This window comes from Anas acuta, chromosome 3 (assembly GCF_963932015.1).
Source record: "Anas acuta chromosome 3, bAnaAcu1.1, whole genome shotgun sequence".
Classification (NCBI taxonomy): Eukaryota; Metazoa; Chordata; class Aves; order Anseriformes; family Anatidae; genus Anas; species Anas acuta.
The window spans coordinates 107,649,584-107,661,740 of record NC_088981.1 but is presented as its reverse complement, the minus strand read 5'-3'; the positions used below and the strand labels follow the sequence as shown (position 1 = coordinate 107,661,740).

General features: G+C 36.9%; 1 protein-coding gene across 4 annotated transcripts in view; it reads left to right on the top strand.

The window, feature by feature from the left end:
* Positions 1–12,157, top strand: part of LOC137854797 (apoptotic chromatin condensation inducer in the nucleus-like) — a 93,676-nt gene that overhangs the window by 35,814 nt on the left and 45,705 nt on the right. For 3 of the 4 annotated variants that reach the window (XM_068678669.1, XM_068678668.1, XM_068678672.1), the window contains one exon: positions 7,526–7,594. The gene's annotated coding sequence lies outside the window, so the exon portion shown is untranslated. The remainder of the gene's footprint in view (positions 1–7,525; positions 7,595–12,157) is intronic. The other variant, XM_068678667.1, reaches the window with a different exon arrangement.

Here is a 12,157-nt window from a genome sequence, read left to right as displayed (position 1 = left end):
TTTGAAATAAACAATATTTCAAACACAGTTTCTTATGTATTTACTTTTTATTTCATTGAGCCAAACAAGAATAATGTGAAGCAACAATACAAATTAATGTTAAAAGGATTCATAATTTACTTTTTCTTAGTGATGCTGATAGCTGGAAGAGCAATGGCAAATATAATTAAGGTTGCATAACACTTCCATTCTATCCTCTTTTTAATTCTCTCATAGCTTTTTTAATTGATCACTATCCATTCCCAAAGTTTATATTCATAGTTCCCATCTGAATGTGATTGTTTGGCAGAAATCTATGTTTAAAATGTTCCAACAATTCTTGAGAAAAAAAATACAAAAACTAACAAACAAACAAAAAACAAACCCAAAACAAAAACAATCCTACAAAACCATTATTTTTCCCATAAAAATAACTGAAAGACTCTGCCTTGTATGCATAGCTTCCATTAAAATAGCTTCAGGAAGAGGACGAGGAGCCAAACACAAAATGTCAATAGAAAAAATGGACTTGTAGTCACTTTTCCATATAGAAAATTTGGCACGTAATTGACATGGAAATAGCCTCTTTTGAGAGGAAGTGATTTGGTAGACATTGACTGCCTTTTGACCAAAATGTGAACCTTTGGAAACTAAGATATGTTCAGATGCAGTAGATTTCTTATGTGCAGCTATGAGCTGTCACTCAGTGAACAGATGACTTAGCTGTGCAGTGGAGAAAAACATTTGGAAATTTGTGTGGATGAACCTGAAGTCTAACCTTCACAAAGCTCGTAAGGTAAGCAAGACTTTTAGACCCAAGGTATCGAACATCACTAAATCTCCTTTATGAAAATAACCTATGGCTATATCTGAGTAACTCACATTTTAGCACTTTTTTCAGGATTTCATTGCTGTATAGATTTTGAACAGACTCTCAACTAAGGAGAAAAATGTAGTTTATTTTTTTTTTCTTTTATGTTAGCAGATGTAAATTTTCATATTAACTTGGTATCTACATTAATCCTAAACACTACTTTTGATGCAAGATCTACACAAAATCTCAATTTTCCTTTGGCTGACAGTTCTCTCTATAAAGTTAGAATACATTTTGCTTACCAGCACTAGTAGAATTTTCCATTTCTGCTACCTTTCTCTGTTTTACTCAACATCTGGGCATTTATTGACATCTGGGTTCGATTTGACTGAATATATAATTGTACATACACTGCAAATAAGCAGATCCCCTTTTTGAAAGGAATGTAGCCAGGCAAGCCAAATGGTTTGATTCTGTCCCAGATATACCCTCAGCATCACTTTTCTTAGAAGAGCTTTTCCTGTCTTCATGCTTGTACCATTGTGCAAAATTATGCTGAATGCCTCTAGAAGGAAAAGGGCAGAGCTAATCCCTAACATAGACTGTTGCTTCTACTAAGCACCTGTCAGCTAAAGACTAGCATATTAAAGAAGAGATTTGTTTTGAAGCACAGCTGGAGGACTGCCTTGAAGAAGCCTGTCGCTGCTATGAATTTTGACCCATCAACATTATTGATGACAAAATCCTTTACACCTGATTTCACCTATTTGAAAGTTAGCATCTAGTTTAAACTAGTTACTGTTGTTCATTCTATAGTCAGTGGAGAAATACCAGTCCTTTTGGGTGTTGATGCATTCTACATTATAATGATGATTATTAAGAGACAGGATAAACTGTCCTCTGGAGTTGCTTTTCTCATTCTGTGAGAATCTCTTGCTCAAATTCAGTAGTTTATTAAATGATTCTTTTTCAATGACAACAAAAACAGGGTTAGCCTATGCTATTTACTTAAAGTATTCCTGGGATGGAGAAGGTGAGGAGAGAGGACACTATATTTTCAACCTTCTAGGAGTGGGAGTGGCTTCTGTGAATACTGAATCTCAGAGAAACTTTTTTCTTGGTTCTGCCTCATTCCAAGTGGAAATTGCTCAAACCTGGGGTGTCCTACGTGTGCTATATTTTATAGCTATAAGTACCCTAGTTGGTACAGTCTTGCTTTGTGCTATTCCTGTGTGGGAGTTACAGCCATCACTGGTAAAACTCCTATTGGAATTTGAGTAGAAAAAGAAAATATATGATCTCTGGAAGCAAGGTCAGGCTTCACAGTGAGATTACAGTGCTGCAGTTCATATTTGTAGGGATAAAACAAGAAAGCCAAAGCTCAACTTGAGTTGACATTGGCCAGTGTGGTGTAATACAACAATGAAGGCTTTTTACACACTTTAGTATGTAAACAAAAAGAGGAGGTCTAAGGAAAACATTGGACTGATACTTGGAGAAGACAGTAACCTAACAGGAAGAGACAAGGAAAAGGTGAAAGCATTTAATGATTTTTTTTTTTTTAAAGATCAGTTTTTAATATTAATGATAGATATTGGATGTGCGGTCCTCTGAGTTGGAGGACATGACTGAGGGAGTAGTGACTTTCCTTTTGTGGTCACCAAAACTGTAAAGGACCAACCCATATCAGTTGAATGTTCTTAAGTGCCTGGGTGTAGTAGTTTCACACTGGGAGACAGCCAAACTCTACCATGTGTTTCTATCACTCCTTCTTGTCAAAAGAACAAGGGGAGAAAAAAACAAGGAAAAAAAATTCATGGTTTGAGATGAGGAGCTGTTTAATTAAAGGAAAAGAAAAAATAGAAACAAAGGCTGTAAAGAAGCAAAAGGAGAAAACAGTTATTCTCTCCTTCTCATCAGCAAGTGATGTTCAGCCACAGCATGGAAGCAGGGCCCCTGTATTTGTAGTGGTTGCTTTGGAAGACCCACACTTTCATATCAAGAGTGTGTGTAAGTCCCATTCTCTTTCCTCTTCCCCTTGCTGAGCATGATATAATACTGTATGGAATATCCTTTTGGTCAGATTAGGTCAGCTGTCCTGGCAATGTCTCTTTCCCACCCCCAGCCTGCCAGCCTTTTGGGGGTGTGTGGTTGGGGTAGTCAGCATTTATGCTATACCAGCACTGCTCAGCAACAGCCAAGATACTGCTGTTGTATAAATGCTATTCTAGCTACTAGTGCAGAGCACAACACTGCATGGGCTGCCAGGGGAAAGTAACTGTAAAAGTTTTGGTTTCTAATTTTGAAGCTAGTGTAAATGTATGTTTAAATCTACTAAATCCAACACAGTATCCGCCCCTTACATAGATATCTTTTGAACTAATTTTTACTTTCATTTCAATATCTACCATGGTATATGTTAAAATGGAAAGAATTCTGAATCAGTAAACACATATAAAATGAAGGTGTGAAAAATAAACTGTTTCATGGCTCTGAAACCTGTGATCATAGTATGTCACACAAGACCACCCTAAAAGAAATAAGAAATTAGAAATATTGAGGGCTGTTGGACACCGTATTTTCACAGCTATAGGCACAAAGTTATTCAGCACAGATGTTTCTGTAATTGTGATACACTGGGAAAATTCTCAGTATTCTAACTTCAATGGCTCCCAGACTCACACTTCCACCTGTGTGTTGTGGTGGTCTACTCTTAATACACTGGTCTGTAATGTGAACCATGTGGTAACATGTGTCTGGCTCAAAAACTTGTTAAAACCCCTTCCATCCCCCTGTGTTTTCCTCACATCTTTAGACTTGTTTCCTCATTTCTATTTTTATGTTTAAAGGATTTACAAAATGGAGAAAATAAACAGAAAGCTCATGGGATGGGAGATGTGAGAGAGAGCTAGCTCAGGTACTTCAAATTAGGTAGTGATCAAAAGTTGTTAGCTACTCTGTGCATTGCATGCAGCAGCCTTTGCAAAAATAACCTCATGGTGCTTGTTACAGCTGGCCAATCCATTTGTAGGAAAATAAAATTATTTCACAGAATCACAGAATTTCTAGGTTGGAAGAGACCTCAAGATCATCGAGTCCAACCTCTGACCTAACGCTAAGTCCCCACTAAACCATATCCCTAAGCTCTACCTCTAATTTGATGCACTCTTTCTTCTCTCTGGGTTACAACACTGCCTTTAGAAAAGTTTGTCTTGCAAATATATTTCAACTCCTTTATTTTTTCTTGTGAGCTTTTTACATTGACATAATATTATGCTTATAAACCCTCACAGAATACTTCTTCTAAGTAGATATAAGAGTGTTGCCCAAAGACTGCTCATTATATATTTGCTCTCAAAGATTTGCTGTCAAACTCATGATTGCATGTATGTGTTTATTTGTAAGGGCATATGAGTCTCAACCTCATAATGCAGGAAATGTGAACAAGTATTTTAGTAACAATTTTATAAATATATGGTAAGTAGCCTGCCAGTTCAAGAAATGCATCAATAATTTTTATTTAAAAAGACCTGCCTGTAAAAATGTTGGTAGATAACAGAGCATAACTTACATTATCTCAGCAAATATTATTTTGAAAAAAAAAAAAAAAAAAGAACAAAATGTTTTCCCCCTCAAAGTCCCATTAAAAGAAATAAATATAAATTATATATTGCTTAGGGTTGTATGTACACTCTCCCCTACTCCTTGTTATTTTGTTCAAGTACCACAAAGATGATAACACAACTAGGGCTTCTTGGAAATTTTCCCACAGAATCTTTTTCCACTGAAAAATTGCTGATTCACTGAAATCAACTTGTTTTATGAAAAGAAATAGTTTTTAATGAAATTATTTATAAAACAAAACCAATCAAAACTACTTTGGTAAGATCAAACTTATTATGTTTGTTATTTTCAAATAAAACATTTAATTATTTTAGAATTCTACTTTCATAATTAATTTTGATTTTTTTGTCATTTTTCTTGAAAGACACTGAATTGCTCAAAAATATAATGTCCCATGGAATTTAATATCATAAGACATTAATTTTAGGGGGTTGTCTTTCCCTCTCTCTCTTAATAAAAAAGTAAATCTTGTTCCTGAATACCTGTCTTGTTACAATGTCCATGATATTGATATTTGAGAAACGGTGAAGTTAAATACGTACTTTGAGCTTTTGAGCTATTAAGAGTTTTGTGCATTATACAAAAATAACAAAACTTTCCATCATTTAAATTACTCAATTTTACCATGTAAAAGCCAACAGAAAGTATTTCAGTAGTACTTTTATATAGGTTAAACTGTCTAACTTAGAGATGGTCAGTTTTACTATCTTAAATGGTACAGTTTGAGCTTATATGTAAGTTAAAAATGGTTGGTCTGATGTGTCATCTACAGCGACACTGGGTCATCTAGAAAAATCTTTGAGCTTAGAGAGCTTAAAAAGGCAGATTTTCAAAGTTATGTGAATAAAATTTGCTATTTCATTGGGTTCAAGAAAATCATTTAGTATTTTGAACTGGTGTTTATCTGGGATATGAAAAGAGCTGAATCAAATATTGAAGTGAAGGCCCCAAGGACTGAAGCCACCATTTTTTCCTAGATGTTGGTAGTATTAAAAGAACACTGAGGTAGAAATGGAAATCATACTGTTTCTTATCCCAAGAATGAGGACTGCCTCTCTGGATGCTTCACACAGCCCACCAAAAATGGCTGAGCTTTTGGCAGCCCTCTTGGTCCTCGCTGACCTTGGGCTAACACCTTGCCATGGAGTCACCAAACAATAGATTGATTACCCTGAAAGTGCAAGTTTCTCAAGAGTTACACAAACAACTTCCAGTCATTAAAACTAACCATAGAAAAAGTCTACATTTTTCTCTCTCCCTCCTTCCATCTCTTTCTCTGCCCCCCTCTCAGTGATCAAGGCACACTTAGAGAACAGAAAAGTGGGCAAATCTGCTGATAACTTGTCTACCAATGTCTACCAAACCACAGAATTTCTAGAGAAAAAAACTTGTATGAAATATTTTAATTCAAAAAAAAGAAAAAGTATATTTATCATTGAAATTCTCTATTTTAACAAAATACACAAATTAAAATTCAAAAATTCTGGTCAGATTATTGCTTTCAGCGATTATTAATGTACTTTTTCATGAGAACTGAGAATGCATCTAAAATCATAATATTGAAAAATATAAGTTACTATTTTTTTTTGACGTATTGCAGATATTTGCATGAAAAAAAAATGCCTTTTTTGTTTTGTTTCTTTCCTTCCTTCCTTTCATAATGCAAAATTTCAGATAGGTATAAAGAGCTTTCAGAGGACTGTTGTGTAGTGGAGAGACCTATTGTAACAAGCAATGTACCCGAGATTCAAAGACTCTGGTCTTTCACATTCTGTTAAATGATCCGACGTGAAGTTTGCATCATGGTAGATATGAGCATGGAGCACCTTGGTGGTTTTGTAAACCTGAAATAGTCAGATGTACATAGAAAAATTGCTGCCCTGTTCATAAAAACATAACTTTTTCACAGATAGCCTTTCTGTTCTTCTGGAAATATGTTTCAATGCAATTAATGCAATTAAACAGATTTCAGGGTGTCTATCTCAAATGCACCAGCTATGTATGCAAGAAAATGTAGATCACAGTTTTAGAGTAGCTCATTTTTTGTGCCAAATGCTGAAAATGTCTACCGTCAACATCATGAGAATGTTTGCAAGGATGACCTGTATTTGCCCCCTTATCTGTGATGTTTCACTCTAAGAAGTTTTGCTTTTGCTTGGTGTTACAAATTCTTTTAGACTAGGACGAGAACCCGTATCATTCAGTTAAAGTCTGAAATAATTACAGATACACTTTCCTTTTTTTATTAGCTGTTCTCTGCAAAGGCTGTCTTTCACTGCAAATTATGAAGATGCAAGGTATATAACATAATGATCTAGCTTTGAAGTATTCTAGACTTAATGATTCATTACTGCTTTATGTCACACAGACAAAATTGATACAGAATTTAAATTTCTGCCTGCCTTTTAATAAGTGTTATGTCTATTTAAAAGGCTCAAATTAGCTCTCCAATTCTGTGAAACAGCATTCCTTACAAGAAGCAATGGGCCTATTGCAGCATTTGAGTTCTTAGGTTGGAATTCATATACTTAATCTCTGAAATTTAGATTCTCTTTGAGGTCTTGAAGAGGACTCTTGGGAGCTTGAATAAACAGTTTTGAAGAAGATGCTTTGCTTTAATGATGTTTGTGTTTTCTTTATAAACTGCAATAGAACCTGGTAACCCATAGAAGATATTTGCGGTTCCAATGTTTTCATCTATAGCAGAGAGAGTAGGTTACGCTGAACTCAACAGTTAGCTTGAAATCAATGTTTTTATTTACAATTTGAAACTCATAAAAAGCATAAGAGGTCCTTCCTTCCCTCATCCTAAGTTGCAATAGATCTGATGATGGAAACTGTTTGCTAAAGGAGTGTCTAAAGAGAAACACAAAGACTTCAGCAAATTTCTTGCTGGAAAAGAGCTGAGCTAGTTCAGGCAACTTGGGCCTTGATACATTAGGACTGAGGGGAAATAACATTAAAATATCTTTCTGACAAGAACTTTTATATCAGTTTATGTGGGGCTGAAAAAGAAGCAAGGAGAACTCAGTAGGCATCTGGGTAACAGTAGGTTAGCACCCACAGCCGGAGAACATTTGTGAAAATGCCAATATCTTTCATTTTCAGACTCCTCATTTATACAGCCAAGCTTTTCAAGCGAGATCCCGGCAGAGTGAGGTCCTTTCACAGGGTAAGGTAATGTCTATACACATTGAATTTCCTTATTCCTTGTTTGTGTATCTCACTTTCTTGCTATCCTGTCTCTTTTTTTTTTTTTTTCCCTCCTTTATTTATTTATTTATTTATTTTTGTGTGTGTGATGATGATTAATGGATGTTGTGGATTGAACGTGGAAGACACCAATTATGAAACCAGATCAAGAAAAAGGCAATCTCATTCTCACTGCAAGTTTAGAAACCAATTATTCGGGGAAAAAAAAAAAAAAAAAAGCTGGGTCCACTTGGCTTTAGGCTGCCTCTGATTACTACTGATCCTTCAATTTGATTAATTTTTACTGTCTCCTTCAATCCTTATAAAAGTACCATTCACCTCAGACCTGACCTGCAGCAGCTCTTCCTGCTGCCAACCTGCAGTAAAATTTATTGCCCTGTTTTATCAGATGACAAGAAACAATGCCAGCAATTTATCCAGTGCTATCTATATGTGATCAAACAGCACCAAAGTTACCCACACACTGAGCAAAGATATGCTGGTTTCTCTTGAATATTTTTAACCTGTAAAGTCTACTGGAGGCATACTTGTTTGACAAGAAGTAAAAAACTGATCTTTAAGCCGGAAGCTTGTCAAAAAGAGTAGTTGACAAGTCAACGTTCAAAAATGCTGGGAACAGGAATCTTATTTTATACTGCAGAACTCTGTAGTATCATTGCATTTAAAGGTCAGACCCCTAACGTTATTTATTGTTCAAAAGGTGTTTTTAATCAATTTGAGAAAGTATGGCTTCTCTCCAAGTATGCCTTCCTTCTCCACAAGCATCAGTAGCCAGGATTAAAGAAGTTTAAATAACAACAAACTGAACTTTGTGTTTGTGCCTAGTGTCAACTTGCACTGCTGTAGGAAAAGGAAAGTTCATTTTTCCTTTGTTACACTATACTTAACAATAGAAAACAAAATCATCTTACTTCAAGGAATTTTACTTCAAAGAATTCTCCAAACCACCTCTTTCACAGTGTTTTATACCTAAAACCACAGATCAATCATAAAATCAATGATTGTTAATTGTGTGTGTCCTACTCTACAATCATGGAGTGGAGTGGGACAGATACGGCTATGCTCATGGAAATGGAAGTCAGTAAAGTCTTTCTATGCATCAGCACCCTGCTGATACACTGACAGAAATCCAAAAAGAGGACAGTCAAGTTCATTCCTTGCTGTGACCAAACCCGTTCAAAGTTGAGACCTTTTTCTCACAATGCAGCTCTGCATAAATGCTGTGATTTGCTCTGCATACCATCAAGGGCGTCTATTCATTATACTCCACCCATATGCACAGACACCTTTTGCATCTACAATAAGCCATCATCTTCTCTAATTTTATGATCTTTACTAGTTTGCTTTCTGAAAACTTCAGACATTTTGCTGTATTTTCAGTAATCCAATTTCCTCTTTAAGTGTGGAATGCAGTTAGTCCATTTTACAAATGAAGAACTGAGGCTCAGAAAGGTTAAGTGACTTGTAACTTAACCATATCCAGCTGGTTCATGGTCACAGAGTGTCCAAGGCAGATGCAGCCACCCTATTTTACTTGAAATGTCAAACTTAAACCCCCTGAGATGCCAATTTCCTTCCACTGACTTAGAGAACCTCAAAACCTAAATAATTTAAATAGTATCCTAGTCTGAATTTAATGTTTCAGATATCTTTCTGTCTTCATACTAGCACTTCTTTTCTTCCTATCTGCTAGGTTATAAAAGTGCTTCAGCATATAGATCAAATGCTGTACTTGTTCAAAAGATGAGTTAATTCTGAGTTGCCCTACTGCACTCTTTGGCAGGAGATTGCATCAACTCAGATGATACTAGTTAACTGTTGAAAGAATCTTCACATCTGAATTGCCTATGCTGACTGGGTGACAGGCAAATGCATGAAGTTTAACAAATGAAAATACTGAGAGCTGCACTTGGGATGGAGTAATGTTTGACACAGGTAGAGACTGAGAGATGAGTGGCTGGAGAGAAGCTCAGCAGAAAGGGATCTGTGGGTGCTGGTCAACAGCAGGCTCATCATGAGCCAACAGTGTGCTCAGGTTGCCAAAAGGGCAAATCACGTTTTGGGGTGAATTTAATTAAGTGTAGACAGCTGGTCAAAAGAGGTGATTCTTCTACTATATTTAGCATTGGTGCAGCCTCACCTTAAATATTGTATGCAGTTCTGGGCTCCACAATATAAAAATGATGCTAATGTCCTTGAGAGCATCCAGGAAAGGGCAACAAATCTGTTGAAATTGCTGGAGGGCATGTCCTCTGAGAAGAGGCTGAGGACATTGGGTTGTCCAGTCTGGAGAAAAGGAGGCTTAGAGGTGACCTCCGTGCTCTGCAACTTCCTGAGGAGTGCAAGTGGAGAGGGAATTGTTGATTTCTTTTCCTTGGTAACCAATGATAGGATTTGAGGGAACATGATGCGAAGCTGTGCCAGGGGAAGTTCAGGCTGAACATTAGTAAATACTCCTTTACTATGTGGATGGTCAAACACCGGAACAGGCTTGCTAGTGATGGGGTTGAATCCCCATGCCTGTCTTTGTAAGAGAGGTGTTCCAGTTCCCTGATTATCTTTGTGGACCTCATCTGGACTCAATCCAACAAGTCCATATCTTACTTTCAAGGTCTCAGAACTGGACAAAGTATGTGGGATCTCACAGGACTGGAGTAGAGGGGAAGAATCACCTCCCTTGACCTACTGGCCACATTTCTCTGATGCAGCCCAGGATATGATTAGCTTTCTGGGCTGTAAGTACACATTGACGGCTCATGTTCATTGTTTTGGTCCATCAATACCCCCAGGTCCATCTCCACTGAAGCCAGTCGTCACCCAGCCTGTATTCATGTTTGGGATTGCCCCAACCCAGTTGCAGGAACTAATACTTGGCTTTGTTGAACTTCATGAGGTTTGCACAGGACCACCTCTCAAGCCTGTCCAGGTCCTTCTGTATGACATCCCTTCCCTCTAGTGTGTCCACTGCACCACTCAGCTTGGTGTCATCTGAAAACGTGCTGAGGGTGCAGTCAATCCCAACAGCCATGTCACCAACAAATAAGTTAAATAATACTGGTCCCAGTACAGATCCTTAAGGGGTCAAACAAACACCATTTGTTACTGGTCTCAAAATTGAGCTGTTGATTGCAACTTTTTGAAACCTTCCAGCCAATTCCTTAGCCAACAAGTGATCCATCTATTGAATCCATATTTCTCCATTGTAGAAACAAGAATGTTGTGCAGGAGAGTATCAAATGTACAAGTCCAGGTAGAGGAAGTCAGTTGCCACCAGTTCAGTAACACCACTGTAAAAGGTCACCAAATCTGTCAGACACAATTTGCCCTTAGTGAAACCATGTTGGGTCTCACCAATTACATTTTTGTTTTCCATGTTCCTTAGCATAGTTTCCAGGAGGATCTGCTCCACGATCTTGCCAGGCACAATGGTGAGACTGATAGGTCTTTCTTTTTCTCTTTTTTTAAAAATGGGGTTATTATTCCCCTTTTCCAGTCAATAGGAACTTCACTGGACTGCCATGACTTTTCAAATATGATGGATAGTGGTTTAGTAACTTCATCCACCAGTTCCTTGAGGATAATCTTATCACATCCCCTGGACTTGTGCACATTTGGGCTACTTAGAAGGTCTCAAATCTGATTTTCTCCTACAGTGGGCAGTACTTTGTTCTCCCAGGCCCTACCTTTAGATTCTATGACTTGGGAGGTGTGGCTAGAGCACTTGCCAGTGGAGACAGGCAAAAAAAAAACAAACACATGATGACAAGCATTATAAAAGGAAAAAAAAACACAAAACATATATATACAAAAGATAAAAGGAATTACAGGCTAGCTTCTGTACTCCACATCAATGGGAGGTTGTATGTGTAGAAAAATACCCAGCACTGCTAGAGTCAATGGGAATTTTGACTTTGGCTTCAGTGGGGCCAGATTTTCACAGGCAGATTTTCTGTGCATTATGCTTTCATTTTCCACAAGTCTACACTGCTTATTTTTAATTTGGTGGTAGAAGGTATGCTCAAAAAATAATTGCAAATCAAAGTGCAGTGATTTAAAATTTAGATATGTGCTGTTTACTTTTGATAAGTTTGTTCTTTCTCTCTCTCTCCTTTTTTTTTTTTTTTTTTCCTTTTCCATACTGGCTTTGGCTACTTCTGCAGAGTTGAGTTTTATAAATTTATCTTCTTTCAGTAAACTATTTGGAGACAGCCATGTTTTTCTAATTAAGACTTTACTTTCTCTTTCCACACAAACATATTGGAAGCTAAGTAAAAATTGAACTATTAAGTTGTATTTAATTATTTATTTATTTAAGAGGGGTTCATATTGTGTTATTCTTCTCTCTTCTGTCCTTTTACATTCAGGAATATTCCAGGGGCAAAAATATCCTTATAAACTGGAAGATTAGGACTGGAGTTCAGTTCATATCTACCTAAGACAGAAAGGACCTGGCAAAGAATATTCTTACCTATTAGCTTGCTGTGTGAAAAGAGAACACCCTTTGTAGCATTAATCCTGGTCTGTGTA